General features: G+C 45.8%; 1 protein-coding gene across 3 annotated transcripts in view; it reads left to right on the forward strand.

Moving 5' to 3' along the window:
- The window catches only part of FGF18 (fibroblast growth factor 18), a 142,201-nt gene that overhangs the window by 39,292 nt on the left and 84,972 nt on the right, over positions 1–17,937 (forward strand). The window contains exon 1 of one of the 3 annotated variants that reach the window (XM_079970084.1): positions 12,849–12,933. The exons of the other annotated variants lie outside the window; for them this stretch is intronic. The gene's annotated coding sequence lies outside the window, so the exon portion shown is untranslated. Of the gene's footprint in view, positions 1–12,848; positions 12,934–17,937 lie in introns of those variants that run through there. 3 annotated transcript variants of the gene reach the window in all.

The following is a 17,937-nucleotide window of genomic DNA, read 5'->3' on the forward strand; positions in this document are numbered from 1 at the left end:
CATGTTTGTTTTTGAGGGATTTTCTTCCTAGAAGTGTAGTAGAATAAAAACTGGCATGCCAACTCTCAGCACCGGGAGGAACCTAGAAAAAACAACAACCCCCACACAACAACAACAACAACAACAAGGTCACGAGCCATTTAAGATTTTTGTTAGATGGAGAACACCCTGCTTGGGGCTTGAGATAGGGACAAATACACCTTCTTCATAGCTGTGTTTGTTTTTAGAAAGGTGGATTTTCAGATCCTTAAAGGAGGTTCCGTTAGGCAGGCATAGAATATCTTTGAGCCCAGTGTATTTTAGGGCATCCCTATTTTCATTGGAGAAATGTTGGAGGGTATGGAGTTATGCAACTCCTGAGCTAAGGAGATAAGTAACTATTCAATCCTTAGTAGGTGTCCGAAGGCAGCCCTGTGTAAGGAATTATTTTGTGTTTAATTTTTTTATGTTTTCATTTTTGTTGGAAGCCACCCAGAGTGGCTAGGGCAACCCAGTCAGGTGGGTGGGGTATAAATATTATTATTATGGGATGTGGGTGGCGCTGTGGTCTAAGCCACGGAGCCTCTTGGACTTGCCGATTGGAAGGTCAGCGGTTCGAATCCCTGTGACAGGGTGAACTCCCGTTGCTCGGTCCCAGCTCCTCCCTACCTAGCAGTTTGGAAGCACACCAGTGCAAGTAGATAAATAGGTACCGCTGCGGCGGGAGGGTCGATTGGAAGGTCGGTGGTTCCACCAGAAAATGAAAGCATATTATCACAAAAGTGACAGTATATGGATTGCACTATTCACTGCTCTGTTGAAGCATCAGATGTAAGGCTGGTGTCCTTTCAGACCCTTGAATTGTGGCAAATATTGTCAAAGGCAGCAAAAATCAGAAACCATAAAGCTATCTTAAGAGTGACTGAAGATTTAGCAGAGACAGAAATACTTACAGTGCAATACCATAGGAAGTCTGGCAGCCTGTTGACAAGGATGCTGTCCTTGCTGAGGGAGGGGACACGGGTGGCGCTGTGGTCTAAACAACTGAGCCTCTTGGGATTGCAGATTCGAAGGTCGGTGGTTCAAATCCCTGCGACAGGGTGAGCTCCCATTGCTCAGTCCTAGCTCCTCCCAACCTAGCAGTTCGAAAGCATACCAGTGTAAGTAGATAAATAGGTACCGCTGTGGCGGGAAGGTAAACGGAACAAATTAAGTACTTAACCCGAGGTACCACTGTACAGTGGGACTTCGGTTTTCAAGCGTTTTGGAAGCCAAACAATTTGGAACTCGGATGCCGAAAACCCGGAAGTAATTGCTTCCGTTTTCGAACATGCCCTGGAAATTGAATGGCTTCTGAGGTGCATTTTTCCCTCATTGACTTTGCAGCCAGCCGATTGATCCTCGGTTTTCGAACGTTTCAGAAGCCGAACGATCTTCCGGAACGGATTATAGTGGTAACAGGTTAAGTACCTGATTTGTTCCAGAGGTCTGTACTTAACCTGAAACCGTTCTTAACCTGAAGCACTACTTTAGCTAATGGGGCCTCCTGCTGCTGCCGCGCCGCCGGAGCACAATTTCTGTTCTCATCCTGAAGCAAAGTTCTTAACCTGAAGCACTATTTCTGGGTTAGCTGAGTCTGTAACCTGAAGTGTATGTAACCTGAAGCATATGTAACCCAAGGTACCACTGTATGTTTGAAAACCGAGGTTCCAACTGTACAGAATCATTTGTGCTGTCTGGCAGGGAGATTTCGGATGTCGGACGTACGCAAACACAGGCTTCTCTGCTTCTCTGCTTCTTACTGTATTTAGCGCTACTCCACTTAGTTCACAGTAAGGGAGCATGATGGAAAGGGGTGGCTAACATGCTCTGTACTGTAGGCGATCTAGTATATAAATATGATTGATAGTTTTCTCATGTGTGGGAGCTCACAGGCTTCCAAGCCTCTCCTGGGAGGGTTTCATTTTCACAAGGAAAAGACCTCAGGAGAGGCTCGTTGACTTCGGTCGTTTGAAAAAAGAGCTGGCCTCGGTGAACGCAAGCCCTCCTCGTTCTCTGTGCATTTTGGGGTATATGTAAATGATTCCATACGAAGGAAGGAGGGAAGATTCATTCGTTTTTTATAGCATTTGGCGTTTGCGGATCATTTTTCCAGCGAGCTGACAAGCGTTCCCCTGTGGCATTATCTCAGCATTCGCCATTTTCCTGCACGGTGGGTGCTAATCTCGTGAGGGAGGGGGAACAGGGCAGGACAACCGATATAAAGAGGGGATGGAGTTTCGTACGCCAGGAGCGAAGCACTCACAGGGCTAATAAATAGCTCCGTCCTGAGGGCTTGCCCTGGTACACAATGCTTTCTGTGGGTTGGTGCATTTGAAATGTAGTTCACGGCATCGCCATACCATCTGGCGAGAAACCCGGCGCATAAAGACACAGAGGGACACATCATTAGCCCATTAGGTATCGAGGGCTTGCAAAGCTGAACTCTGACCTTAAAAAGAAAATTGAGGTAAGCCTGAAAATATGCGCTGATTTCCCCAGTTAACATGCTTGTGGTGGAGAGGCGGGGTCGTGTTCCGTACAGAAATCAATCATAAGTAACTGTTTCGGATTCTTTTCCCCCACTGTGAAATCCTCTAGGATTTCCTTGCATAAAGAAACACAGAGCGGAATGTATCATTCTTTGACATCATTGATTCCATTAGTCTCACCGAAGCAGTGATGTCATGAATTTCCTCTTTGCGACTTCTGGCTATCTAGCATGACGGATGGGGACAGCAAAAAGCAGAATACCATGAAGGGGGCTGGGAAACCTTGTGAAAATAATTCAGAAGAAGGAAAACGCACACACAACTTTTACATGTTAATTTATAACAATTCTACCAACTGTGCCTTTTCCGGCTTCCAGCGGACAGTCGGCACAGATTCACAGACTTTCTTTCTTTCTTTCTTTCTTTCTTTCTTTCTTTCTTTCTTTCTTTCTGTACACAGGGGTACGCATTTTGTTGTTGTTTAGTCGTTTAGTCGTGTCCGACTCTTCGTGACCCCATGGACCACAGCACACCAGGCACTCCTGTCTTCCACTGCCTCCTGCAGTTTGGTCAAACTCATGCTGGTAGCTTCGAGAACACTATAAAACCATCTTGTCCTCTGTTGTCCCCTTCTCCTTGTGCCCTCCATCTTTCCCAACATCAGGGTCTTTTCTAGGGAGTCTTCTCTTCTCATGAGGTGGCCAAAGTATTGGAGCCTCAGTTTCAGGATCTGTCCTTTCAGTGAGCACTCAGGGCTGATTTCCTTCAGAATGGAGAGGTTTGATCTTCTTGCAGTCCATGGGACTCTCAAGAGTTTCCTCCAGCACCAGAATTCAAAAGCATCAATTCTTTGGTGATCAGACTTCTTTATGGTCCAGCTCTCACTTCCATACATCACTACTGGGAAAACCATAGCTTTTACTATACGGACCTTTGTTGGCAAGTACGCATACCCCTAACCTAAGTTTGGCTTCATTGAGGAGCAGTATTTCAATATGAGTAGGAAAATGAGAGTACCCCTAAACATTTTTTTAGGAAAAAAAAGCACTGCTTGAAAGTGCAAAGTTGGTATGATGTGCTGATGATTCTTATGAAGTCAAGACAAAATGGTACCTTCCAAGGCAGCAAGGTACTAGAAGTTGTTTAATGCTTTTCTTTTGTTGGATGTGGCGTCAAAGTGGTGGTTGTTGCCAGCGCACTCTCATCGGCCACGATGACTGCTCTGGGGCAACATTCCCTTTCAGGACAGAACAATGAAACAGATTTTCTAGTGTCACAAATGTATCATATGCTTTAGAGCAGTGGTTCTCAACCTGTGGGTCCCCAGATGTTGTTGGACTACAACTCCCATCACCCCTGAGCTCTGGCCTTGCTAGCTAGGGGTGTTGGGAATTGTAGTTCAACAATATCTGGGGACCCACAGGTTGAGAAAGGCTGTTTTAGAGGGTAATAACAAAAAGACAGGCCTCTGCCTCGAAGAGCTTACACTTCAAAATTCAATGCAGAGGAGGCAATAGAGAGAGGGAAGGCATATTGCGACTCGGTGGCAAGAATGCTGGGTTTGCAGGCTGATCTTCCCAGTTTCAAATCTCTGGAATATCCAGTTTAGGAATGGATCACCAGTAGCCGTTGTGAGAAACTCCCTTGGAGATTCTAGAGAGCCTCTGACAGCCAGAGTAGACCAGAGTTCTTCAACACAGGGTTGGACTCTAGCAGGGCCATCTTACCCATAGGTGATAGGAGTGCAGGGCACCTGGGCGCCAGGCTCTCAGGGGCACCAGGCCGAGAGTCCAGGGCCCAAGAGTTGAGTCCATGGAAGAGCTCGCCTGTTGGTCAGAGCGCTGTGGCGGGCTCTTCTGCTGTGGGCGGCTCTGCCCCGCAAGTTCAGGGGCGACCAAGCCAGCGAGATGCCCTCCTGTATGCCTGGGACTGGGCAACCTGGGGTGGGGGGTGGGGCACCACGCCAGGCAGATCTTTGCACCCCAGCACCGCATATGCTTAAGACAGCCCTGGACTCTAGCTCATGCCACAGTTGGCATGGCCAAGGTTCAGACATGGCTTGGGAAAGGAACAAAGAAGGCGGCCTCTGGGAGCATGTGCCTGAATCTCTCAGAGGACTGCTGGTTTCTGGTCATCCCTCTCAAGGGCTGTGCACCCTGAAGCTTTTTCCAGAAGGGCACTGTAGTAGCAATGTGTGTTTGGGCGACGTTGGTGCATCTGAAGAGAAAGCCACTCATAATTTGCACCTGCAGAAACACAGCGCCTTTGGATCGGCACAATCAGTCCCAGATCGGAAGATTCAGCTGCAGAATAGTGCTTGTTGCTGCAGCATCAAAGCTCGGGGGCGGGGGAATATAATAATAATAATAATAATAATAATAATAATAATAATAATAATTTATACCTCCCATCTGGCTGGGTTTCCCCAGCCACTCTGAGCAGCTTCCAACAAAAGATTAAAAATACATTAAAACATCAGTCATTAAAAACTTCTCTAAACAGGGCTGCCTTCAGATGTCTTCTAAATGTCATATAGTTGTTTATTTCCTTGACATCTGATGGGAGGGCATTCCACAGGGCAGGTGCCACTACTGAGAAGGCCCTCTGCCTGGTTCCCTGTAACTTGAATTCTCACAGGGATGGAACTACCAGAAGGCCCTCGGCCCTGGACCTCAGTGTCTGGGCTGGACGATGGGGGTGGAGACGCTCCTTCAGGTATACTGGGCTGAGACCATTTAGGGCTTTAAACGTCAGCACCAACACTTGGAATTGTTTTTGGAAACGTACTGGGAGCCAATGTAGGTCTTTCAAGACCGGTGTTATGTAGTCTCGTCATGCTTTTGCTCCACTCTAGTAACAATGGCATCATTTGTCTATTTCACCCTGTTTCTTTGCAAGCCACCTTGATAACTTCCATTTTTAGTTGGGGAATATATACGCCAGAACAAATGAAATGAATAAATTGGTGTGTGAGGCTACTGCAGAGGCTATTTTATCAGAATGTGATCTGATCAAAGGATGAAAATTAGGTTAGACATTGGCCAAGGTTCAACTCTCCCTCCCTCCTGCTCTCTCTCCCTCTCTCTGTGTGCACACAACCTTGTTCATCTGATTCTGTTTATTGCCACAGGGATCTTGCTCCAAAAACCTCCTTGCTACTGGCTCTGTGCAAAATGCAGGCTCAGGGATCCATTTGCTAAACACATACTGAACAGATGTCTAGGTTGCTGATGGTTAAAAGGTAAAGTGACCCCTGACCATTAGGTCCAGTTGCGGACAACTCTGGGGTTGCGGCGCTCATCTCGCTTTATTGGCCGACGGAGCCCGGCGTACAGCTTCCGGGTCATGACTAAGCTGCTTCTGGCGAAACCAGAGCAGCGCACGGAAACGTCATTTACCATCTCACCTTTCAGGCTGAGGGAGCCGGTGTTTATCCACAGACAGCTTTCTGGGTCATGTGGCCAGCAGGACTAAGCTGCTTCTGGCACAACGGGACACCGTGACGGAACCCAGAGCTCACGGAAATGCCGTTTACCTTCCCGCCGCAGCAGTACCTATTTATCTACTTGTGCTTTGACGTGCTTTTGAACTGCTAGGTTGGCAGGAGCAGGGACCGAGCAACGGGAGCTCACCGCGTCGTGGGGATTCGAACCGCCGACCTTCTGATCAGCAAGCCCAAGAGGCTCAGTGGTTTAGACCACAGCGCCACCCGCGTCCCATGATAGTTAGCCACGTGCAACAAAGCATGGATTATGTGGTTTGATTCAGTTGGAGTGCGTTGAAAGGAAGCACCATTAAGGTCCAAAACTGTGGCACACAGATCAAACGTCTGTGTTACACCCACCTGCCCTGCACTGTCTTTATCTCTCTCGCGCAGGGCTGTTCATCTTCTCCGATCCTGCAAAGAATTTGGTGTCTGGCACATAATTTGGATTCCTAAGAACATCGGCATTTATTTTAAATAAGGAGGAAGTTCATAGCCCCCAATAGTTTTGGAGATGAAGTAAAAACCTACAGGCAGTGTCTCCCAGCATTAAGGGGGTTGGTATCCTGTGCACTCTTCTGACCTTTTCCTCACTCCTGGTCTCCGTTTGCATCCCCTTTCTCTTGTGACCTCTTCAAACACGGCTGGTTTCAGTGCTATGGGAACTGCCGGATTTACGTATAAGCTAAACAAGCTATAGCTTAGGCCCCCTCTCTTGGCCCCCCCCCCAAAAAAAAAATTAAAGGGAAAAAAACTTGATGTACATTTCCAAAATATAAGATAAAAAACAAATAAAATAAAACCTACACACAGCAACAGTGTTTTGTGTTGTGTAGGCTCTTATGATGGGCCCCACCTGCTAGCCTGCTCCCTAATACAGTTGTACCTCGGGTTACATACCCTTCAGGATACATACGCTTCAGGTTACAGACTCTGCTAACCCAGAAATATTACCTCAGAACTTTGCTTCAGGATGAGAATAGAAATAGTGCTCCGGCGGTGTAGTGGCAGCGGGAGGCCCCATTAGCTAAAGTGGTGCTTCAGGTAAAGAACAGTTTCAGGTTAAGAACAGATCTCAGGAATGAATTAAGTACTTAACCCGAGGCACCACTGTATATCACTGGTTTGCTTATTTCTATATATAGGGGTGCCTACATTCTGCATGTGCAGAATGTACATGCAGATACCTATTAGGTACCTATTAGGTCCATAAGTTACCATGTAGCATATATTCAACACAAAAAACAGCGGCAATTTGTTGTTGACAAAGGACAGCTGGACATATAAAGGGCCCCATTACCTTCAGTAGCTTAGGGCCTCATCAAACCTAAATCCGGCCCTGGCTATGGGTATTATTCTGTGCAGGAAGAAGCCTGAAAGCCATTGGAGATGGCAATGTGGGCTCACATGTCTGTTTTATTGCATGCAGAACAGCACTGAAGCTTGGAGAGATGGACATTTCTCATTTTCTCATTTTTCCAACCATAAGTTCACTTCGCCACAGTTACGCCAGTGTGGTGTAGTGGTTAAGAGTGGTATTCTTGTAATCTGGTGAACCGGGTTCGCTTCCCCGCTCCTCCACAAGCAGCTGCTGGGTGACCTTGGGCCAGTCACACTTCTCTGAAGTCTCTCAGCCCCACTCACCTCACAGAGTGTTTGTTGTGGGGGAGGAAGGGAAAGGAGATTGTTAGCCGCTTTGAGACTCCTTCGGGTAGTGATAAAGCAGGATATCAAATCCAAGCTCTTCTTCTCTTCTTCTTCTTCTTTTTTTCAATTCCTTGTGGAAATTTGTCTGCAGTAAGGTGAGCATTTCTCCCCGTATAACATTCTTTGTACGCAGTTTTGCTTGATTTAGTGCATACTGTAGGTTGCTTTCGTTAATCTGTGCTTTTTAAGACACACGTCGCCTAATGTGTGCATTGTTGTAATTTTTTTTAAAAAATGGCGGCTGGAGAACGGCACTCCTAAACACGAAGAAGTGACTCTCGAACGATAGCTGCATTTCAGTCCGTGCATTGTTTTGGAGGTTACAAACTGGGAAGGGGTTGCATTAAGATACATGCCAAACAACCGCCCCTGTTAAGTTGTGGGTGAACATATCAGACGACACAGCAATTCTTCAAACAGCTCTTGTTTATTCACAGGCCAGGACAGAACTGAACTGAAGGGTTCAGCCAGCCTGCTTATATAGAGCTCCAGTACAACGTAACTGTAACAATTTTCTAGAACTATCCAATCACTGAACGTCACTTTTGATCCCTTATTTGCATAACTATCTACGGTATCCCCCTGCTGGCCCAGGGTGAGAACTTCAGTACATAACAGCCCCCATCCCTTGATCCTTGTTAATCACACTTCTACTTCTCCCAGCATGCACCACTCCATGTGAAGCATTCCAAATCCTGTCAGATCACAGTTGCGCAGAATACAAAAGAATGTACACCTCTTGCAAATCCATGCAGAAAAGACGCACCGCTACCATCATTGCACCCATTTTCAGAATTTATTTAAGGTAGAACACATGATTTGGGTGATCTTGTGTCAGATATTTGGGGGAGGTTTCTGCCGCCTAACAGACCCTTGCAATTTGGGTCCACCCCCTCTCTGTTTCCACCTTCCCTCGAGATGGGGTTGCAGCATTTTACCATACTCTCTTCCCCTCCCACAAATCTATTTCTAGAAGCTAGGGCAGTTTTGCACCCAGAAATGAAGGCTGCTGACTTTTGTGGGGTTCAAACCCTTGTCCCGTAGCGCCAGGACCTATGGGTGAAAGAACAGCAAAGAAAGGCTTCAGAGAGATCTGCCCTCGAGATATTAGTTTGGCAGAGAAGCTGCGTCTGTACTGAACTATTCTGGTGTGTGTGTGTGTGTGAATGTTGGGGGAGGCGGCAGGTAACACAAGGAAGGATTCTTCCCTCCCTGCTTGTGTTGCAAAAATGCCTTGGTCATGAACCATCTCTGTCCCTGATATATATATATATATATATATATATATATATATATATATAATTTTTATTGATTTTCCAACACAAATAAAAACAAACAACACACTCATATACACAAACAGAAACATATAAACATGTATAATTTCATAATCCTGTTTTCATACCCCTTGTTTCTCCGACTTCCCCATACCTCCCTTTTGCTGCATCCTTAATTTTTTTTTTAGCAATTCTCCAATAATTAATTATTTAATTCACTTTCATTACGTTCCTTTTTCTTTAGCTTATTAGTTACAGCTGCAATTCTCTATTTCTTATTCCCTGACATCTAACACTCCTCAATTTTGCAATAATTTTTAAGATATATCTTGAATTTCTTCCAATCTTCTTCCACTGTCTCTTTCCCTTGGTCACGAATTCTGCCGGTCATCTCTGCCAGTCCCATATATTCAATCACCTTCGTCTGCCATTCTTCCAGAGTAGGTAGTCCCTGATATATTTATTCCTGGTTCTTTTCATATATTATCAGGTCAGGCATGCACAATAATGTATTTATGTGGGGACTTCCCCTTGCACTTTTCCAGCTCCCTCACGCCTGTCGAGAGCGCATTGCTTGTAGATGCCTTTGCCAATAATGCAAACCAGGTGCTCTCCCTTGGATGAGTTTAACAACATCCAACTTGTACAGCTGGCTCGCAATGCAGAACATTCTGGTAAGACGCCGTGGGTTGGGGTGGTCTTCAGGGATCAAGCTGTTTGATTAATGCACAGGGCTTGCCGTTTGCCTGGTGTTGTGTTTAGCACCTTGCACAACCGGAGCTTTAAAAAATATCAGGCAGGCAACACATAAGTTTGGACTTGCCAGACCTGGGCTACCTCTGGAAAAAGAGACATGTTTATTATGTTCCTAAGTATGCTTACTGGGTTCCTGGTTGTGGGAATAGGGTGGGCCATTTTCTAACTGGTTGCAAAAATCCTAGAATCATTGAATTTTAGAGTTGGCAGGGAACTTTTTAATGTGTGACATCTTAGTGTATTTTTGGTCTTTGTTGGAAGCCGCCCAGAGTGGCTGGGGGAACCCAAACCCAGGCAGATGGGCGGGGTACAAATAAATAATAATAATAATAATAATAATAATAATAATAATAATAATAATAATTATTATTATTATTATTATTATTATTATTATTATTATTATATAATGCAAGGGTCATCTAATCCAGCCCTCTGCAATGCAGGAATCTCAGCTGAAGCATCCCTGACAAATCACCATCCAACCTCTGATTTTGATTTTGCTGTGTGGCGTTGAGCAAATCACTATCCCTCAATCTCAGTTTTCTGCCTTCTGCAACAAAGGAATTATAATGCCCAGGCCACAGCCACATACTTCAATGATGCCAATTAGGCAGTTCCCAGCAAAAGATAAAAATTGGCATTTCTCAAGAAGTTTTGGAAATCACAATCAGTTAATGAATATCTCAGCTCACACCGTTTAAAGTTCAGTAAGGAATGTGTTTGCTCATAAATGTGCTAACTGTCAAAAGGAGAAGTTAGCTTCAGGAGAATATTGCATCAAGTTCACATATTTTAACTTGCCCAGCACTGGGAATAACTCCAGGAAAGCAGATTCTTGATGGATGTACATTGACCTGTATGGTTTCATGTAAACCCAAGGATATTTAACTCTGTGCATTGTGCACCTCCTGCCTTCAGGAAGTTATTTCTGCGAGTCTTGAATGGTGGTAACTACAAGGAGGGTTCTGTGGGAGCAATTCCACATTTTATTGGGAATCTTGGGACACGGGTGGCGCTGTGGGTTAAACCAGAGCCTAGGGTTTGCCAATCAGAAGGTTGGCGGTTCAAATCCCTGCGACGGGGTGAGCTCCCGTTGCTCGGTCCCAGCTCCTTCCAACCTAGCAGTTCGAAAGCACATCAAAGTGCAAGTAGATAAATAGGTACCGCTCTGGTGGGAAGGTAAACGGTGTTTCCGTGCGCTGCTCTGGTTTCGCCAGAAGCGGCTTAGTCATGCTGGCTCAAAATTCTAGAGCCAAGAAACCCCACTATGGAACTTGGCACACTCCTCTTCTCCCCTATAACTGCTTTCTGCTCTGTAAGAAGAGAAGAAGAAGAGTTTGGATTTGATATCCTGCCTTTCACTCCCCTTCAGGAGTCTCAAAGCGGCTAACATTCTCCTTTCCCTTCCTCCCCCACAACAAACACTCTGTGAGGTGAGTGAGGCTGAGAGACTTCAAAGAAGTGTGACTGGCCCAAGGTCACCCAGCAGCTGCATGTGGAGGAGCGGAGACTCGAACCCGGTTCCCCAGATTACAAGACTACCGCTCTTAACCACTACACCACACTGGCTGCCAGAGTCTGATCTTGGCATGTGATAGCTTATACTTCTATTGCTTTTCCATATATTTTTTTCATGCAATAAATGCACCATGGTTACTCACTTGCTGCACACGACCTGGATGTCTTCCTACTAAGTGGCACGTGTGATGAGAGCACAGTGTGTTTTCTGAACACTCAAAGATCATATTGTTGGATGCCACCCCAACCCCCGAGCGGTGCAAAATTCCAGGGGTTCCAGGAGCTTACACCGGGTTTGTGTTTCCTTTTGGGAATGAGGCACAGCAGACACTGTGGCGTCTTTAGGACATATGGCTTATTTACACATGCATATATAACCTGAGTCTACAATGCAGGTGGCCACAGAGCCTAGGGCTTGCCAATCGGAAGGTTGGTGGTTCGAATCCCCGTGACGGAGTGAGCTCCTGTTGCTCAGTCCCTGCTCTTGCCCACCTAGCAGTTCGAAAGCACATCAAAGTGCAAGTAGATAAATAGGTACCACTCTGGCGGGAAGGTAAACGGCATTTCCGTGCACTGCTCTGGTTCGCCAGAAGCTGTCTGTGGACAAACGCCTGCTCCCTCGGCCTATAGAGCGAGATGAGCGCCGCAACCCCAGAGTCGTCCGTGACTGGATTTAACAGTCAGGGGTACATTTACCTTTACAATGGTGGGGTTCACAGCCTTAACATCCCCAAATGGTCTTGTTTCTCCCATAGCTGCAGCCTTGGATTCAAGCAGAAATCAGCCATGGCTCTCTCTCTCTCTCTCTCTCTCTCTCTCTCTCTCTCTCTCTCTCTCTCTCCCCCCCTTTACAGCCTGCAGCTTTTTTCTCTAGGCCACTCACACTAAATTCTGCTTCCAACTCGGGCTTTAACCTTCTAACCATCTCCGAGCTGGAGGAAGCCCACCCATTTGCCATCTGACACAGAGCGCCCTTTCATTTGCTCTCTTAATGGCCCCTCACCTTTTCTTTATTCTCTTAATGGCCCAGGCGATTCCCTTATCAGAAAGATAGCCTGTCTTGATGAGCTGATTTTAACACTTGCTAGGATTATAGGAGTCTGGCACCCACAAACTCATCACAATACAGTGGTACCTCGGGTTACATACGCTTCAGGTTACAGACTCCACTAATCCAGAAATAGTACCTCGGGTTAAGAACTTTGCTTCAGGATGAGAACAGAAATCGTGTTCTGGCGACGCGGCGGCAGCAGGAGGCCCCATTAGCTAAAGTGGTGCTTCAGGTTAAGAACAGTTTCTGGTTAAGTACGGACCTCTGGAACGAATTAAGTACTTAACCCGAGATACCACTGTATATATCTGTACCCTACCAGCAAACCTGTTACCACTGCAAGTGTTCTGTGGTATGTGGCTGTATGAGAGTCGTGAGTCCCTGTTGGACAGTGCTTGTGACATCATGCATGATGAGATCCCAGCAGAGGGCAGGGGCAGGGAGAGTGCTATTGTGATTGGATGCTGATTGTGAGGTTCCTGTAAGTATCTGGTTGTCTATTGTGAGAACAAGATGCCGAACAAGATGGGACATTGGCCTAATATAGCAGGTTCTTCTTCTGTTCTTCTGAGATGGGGAAGTTCAGGATACTCTTATAGGATCCCTGCTACAACCCTCTTGCTTTTTGTATCTGTATGTCTTTGTCTCTGCTTACCTTCATATCTTCACGGAGCCTAGGACTTGCTGATCAGAAGGTCGGCGGTTCAAATCCCCGCAACAGGGTGAGCTCCCGTTGCTCGGTCCCAGCTCCTGCCAACCTAGCAGTTCGAAAGCACAAAGTGCAAGTAGATAAATAGGTACCACTCCGGTGGGAAGGTAAATGGCGTTTCCGTGCGCTGCTCTGGTTTCGCCAGAAGCGGCTTAGTCATGCTGGCCACATGAGCTGGAAGCTGTACACCTGCTCCCTCGGCCAATAAAGCGAGATGAGCACTGCAACCCCAGAGTCGGTCATGACTGGACCTAATGGTAAGGGGTCCCTTTACCTTTTTACCTTCTAATATATAGTACTACCTCAGGTTAAGAACTTAATTCGTTTTGGAGGTCTGTTCTTAACCTGAAACTGTTCTTAACCTGAGGTAATGGGGCCTCCCACTCCCGCCATGCCGTCACCATGCAATTTCTGTTCTCATCCTGAAGGAAAGTTCTTAACCCAAGATACTATTTCTGGGTTAGCAGAGTCTGTAACCTGAAGCGTCTGTAACCTGAGGTACCACTGTAAATGCTTGCAGATGAAAGCACGGGTTAAGGATCTGGGAGTGTGTGATGTTATGACATCTTATGTTTGGATGCAGGAAACCCAGTTCCAAATCCTGGTATAACCAGTGCTTTTTTTCTGGGGGTACGCAGGAGTACGCATACCCCTAAACATTCTGTGAATCTAATGGGAGAAGGAACTAAAAATCTAAGACAAATTAGTTTCTTCTCTAGCACGGTGAATCCTCAGTTCTACTGCTACCCCCGATGGCAGCCTTATTTCCTGTCACAATGTTTCCTGAGTCTCAGACAGAAGCGAGCGTTTAATGTGTGAAGTAGGAGTTGGAATCTAGCATGGTGATTGGTCAGTTTTGTTTTATTTAGTGTATTTATTTCCCCCGACGTGAACTATAAAATGGTGATTTTCTTGAGTCAAAATGAGAGTACCCCTAAACATTTTTTTTAATAGAGAAAAAGCACTGGGTATAACTAGGAAACCCACTGGGTGGATTTAGCTTAGTAGACAGTGAGTGGCCTAAGTTGCCTCACAGGATTTATTTACTTGATGATTAATAGGAAAAATTGCTGCAAGGATTTTAAAAAGAAAAGAAAAAAGAAAATGGCAAACCGGTAGGACAGGATATCATATGAATAAATTGCTGAACGTGAAAAGTCAAGGTAGCTATGCTGAAAAATTAAGAAAAATTCCAAGGTCAATATTAGGGCGATACCTTTATTTGGCCAACCAAAATGTCACAAAATGGTGTGCAAGCTTTCCATTTCCCCAGTACTCTTCATCAGGCTAGATGGTAAACAGAGCAGTGTAGTGTGGAAAAGAAAGGTTGGCTGTATCTGTTCATAGTCTTAAGACAGAATAAAGAATGTGCTTCTCCTTAATCAAACCAGTTACAGAATTGTAGAGTTGGAAGGATCATCTAGTCCAACCCCCCTGCACTGCAGAAATCTCAACAAATGGTGCCCCATCCAATTTGGAACCACGGCGGAGCCTGCTTAGCTTTGCAAATGTGGTAGCAATTTTATCGCTGCACCACTCGTCCTGAAAACCCCCCTTTCTCATTTTTAAAGGAACTTTTAAAGGAGCTTTTCTTCACCTTCCACTCCTCCTTTCTCCCTCCTGAAGACTCTGCCAGCAACTCCTCACAGATGTTGAGTCTATGGAGATTTATCCAGAAGTCCAGTGGGGCCTACTCATAACTGTATGTAGGTCTCCAGTCCCAGTCACATTCAGAAGAAAAGAAGAAGAAGAGTTTGGATTTGATACCCGAAGGAGTCTCAAAGCAGCTAACATTCTCCTTTCTCTTCCTCCCTCACAACAAACTCTGTGAGGTGAGTAGGGCTGAGAGACTTCAAAAAAGTGTGACTGGCCCAAGGTCACCCAGCAGCTGCATGTGGAGGAGCAGGGAATCGAACCTGGTTCACCAGATTACGAGTCTACCACTCTTAACCACTACACCACACTGGCTCTCCATTCTGGCTCTCCACATCATAGCAGGAATGTGAGATTTAGGAAATCATGCTTGATTTCCAGATAATAATAGTCATGGGCTTTGTATTTCTGGATAGCTCAGTTGGTTAGAACCTAGTGCTGATAACACCAAAGTTGTAGGTGTGATCCCCGTATGGGACAGCAGCATATCTCTGTATTGCAGGGGGTTGGATGAGATGATCCTTAGATTCCCTTCTAACTCTACAATTCAATGATTCTTTGATTTCTGATGTACAGTGGTACCTCTGGTTAAGAACTTAATTTGTTCTGGAGGTCCGTTCTTAACCCGAAACTGTTCTTAACCTGAGGTACCACTTTAGCTAATGGGGCCTCCTGCTGCCGCTGCACGATTTCTGTTCTCATCCTGAAGCAAAGTTCTTAACCCGAGGTACTATTTCTGGGTTAGCGGAGTCTGTAACCTGAAGCGTCTGTAACCTGAAGCGGAGGAGGGCAACCAAAATGGTCAAAGGCCTGGAAACGATGCCTTATGAGGAACGGCTAAGGGAGCTGGGCATGTTTAGCCTGGAGAAGAGGAGGTTAAGGGGTGATATGATAGCCATGTTCAAATATATAAAAGGATGTCACATAGAGGAGGGAGAAAGGTTGTTTTCTGCTGCTCCAGAGAAGCGGACACGGAGCAATGGTTCCAAACTACAAGAAAGAAGATTCCACCTAAACATTAGGAAGAACTTCCTGACAGTAAGAGCTGTTTGACAGTGGAATTTGCTGCCAAGGAGTGTGGTGGAGTCTCCTTCTTTGGAGGTCTTTAAGCAGAGGCTTGACAACCATATGTCAGGAGTGCTCTGATGGTGTTTCCTGCTTGGCAGGGGGTTGGACTTGATGGCCTTTGTGGTCTCTTCCAACTCTATGATTCTATGTAACCCGAGGTACCCCTGTACTGCACTGTTATTTGCAAGCTTTCAGCAGACAGATGTATGGGCCTGGAATGCCATTTATCAGTTAATCCCCCAAATCTACAGTATTGTTTAGCTGCATAGTTTTTGTTGTTGTTTGTAAAGTTGCTAGTATAATTTTGGTAAAAGTGAAGAGCAACTCTCAGGAGGCCTTGTTAGACTTATCAAAAAACAAACAAACAGACAAACAAACGCAACAACTATACAAGGGATGAGGAGGGACCCCCCCAAAAAATGCATCAGCAAAGGCAAAATAGAACAGGATTCTGATTTGCATTAATTTTTCAGTATGCTAATTTATATGTAATGCTGCAGATTTACACATCTTTACTAGAATTTTCTGACCAAACTGCGGGAGGCAGTGGAAGACAGGAGTGCCTGGCGTGCTCTGGTCCATGGGGTCATGAAGAGTCGGACACGACTAAATGACTAAACAACAACAACAACTAGAATTTAAGTAGAAATTATTATTATTATTGCTATTTATTGAATCTATATACTGCCGTATATCAGGGTGTCTCAGAGCGGCTCACAGAATAAAATCAAGATATAAAACCACAAAATACATAATCAGAATAACAACTACAACCCAGCAGCCCCCCCCCAAAAAAAAACACATTTTAAAAGGACACAGGATATAAATCAGATCAACCAAAGGCCTGGTTAAAGGGGATGTTTTTGCCTAAAGGTGTATAATGAAGGCACCAGGTGAACTTCCCTGGGGAGAACATTCCACAGACGGGGAGCCACTGCAGAGAAAGCCCCGTTCTCATGTTGCCACCCTCCGGACTTCTCGAGGAGGGCTCAGAAGGGTCCAGGTAGGTTCATACAGAAAGAGGCAGTCCTTGAGGTATTGTGGTCCTGAGCCGTTTAAGGTTTTATAGGTCAAAACCATGCAATACATTTCACCATAGTGCAGAAGACTGACCGGGTGACCCATATATTCCTGCTCGGTCTGTTGTCCAGCTACTGCGAACTCTCTCCCAGCCTTTCCTGGAGATGCTAGCAAGGATTCTGAACCTGCGACCTTCTGCTTAAAAGGCCTAGGCTATGGCGCTGTGGGTTAAACCACAGAGCCTAGGACTTGCCGATCAGAAGGTTGGCGGTTTGAATCCCCGCGTCGGGGTGAGCTCCCGTTGCTCAGTCCCTGCTCCTCCCAACCTAGCAGTTCGAAAGCATGTCAAAGTACAAGTAGATAAATAGGTACCACTCCTGCGGGAAGGTAAACGGCATTTCCATGTGCTGCTCTGGTCATGCTGGCCACATGACCCGGAAGCTGTACGCTGGCTCCCTCGGCCAATAAAGTGAGATGAGGGCCGCAACCCCAGCGTCGGTCACGACTGGACCTAATGGTCAGGGGTCCCCTTTACCCTTTACCTATGGTCCCCCTAAGTACTGCTAACTGTTGACGGACAACTTCACGGCACCTGCTCTCCCTTCAAACAGAGGACTATCTTCCATAAAGAAGGATACATGGCCACTCCGCAGCTGTTGCTTCAGTATCTGAGCAAATGATTTTCTTTTTTTAAAGGGGGTGTGTCCTTGCATTTTTCAGCTGGTGATTTGTACATGGTTAAGGGTTGGCAAAGAGCAACGAGAGCTTGGAGGGATACTGCAGGAAAGAACAACCTCTGTGGGTGGCTGTGTAGACTCTTGGGGGGGAGCATCCCATTACCTCCTTTCAGAGGAGGGGTCTAGGCTGGGCATGCTGCAGAAATGAATAAACAGTGCGACTTCTCCAATCCAGTTTATTCTTATGTGCTTTCCAGATTTTTTATTTTTTATTTTTTTTTAGAGAGAGAAATATTAGCGCCGTAATAAATAGGCACTTTGTATATTGGGGAGAATTTCATGTGGAATTTTGGAGTGGACTTGGAGCTCTTAACATTAGACTATTCACATTCTGTCTGGCCAATGTGAAGCTACACAATTAACTCTTTGCGGCGCTCTGAAATACAGAGGGCTTGCAGGCTCTCTCCCTTGGTGTCTCTCAAAAGCATGCATGTGCCAGTAAGCATGTAA

The sequence above is a fragment of the Podarcis cretensis genome (genome assembly GCF_951804945.1).
Source record: "Podarcis cretensis genome assembly, chromosome: 3".
In the NCBI taxonomy this organism is placed as follows: Eukaryota; Metazoa; Chordata; class Lepidosauria; order Squamata; family Lacertidae; genus Podarcis; species Podarcis cretensis.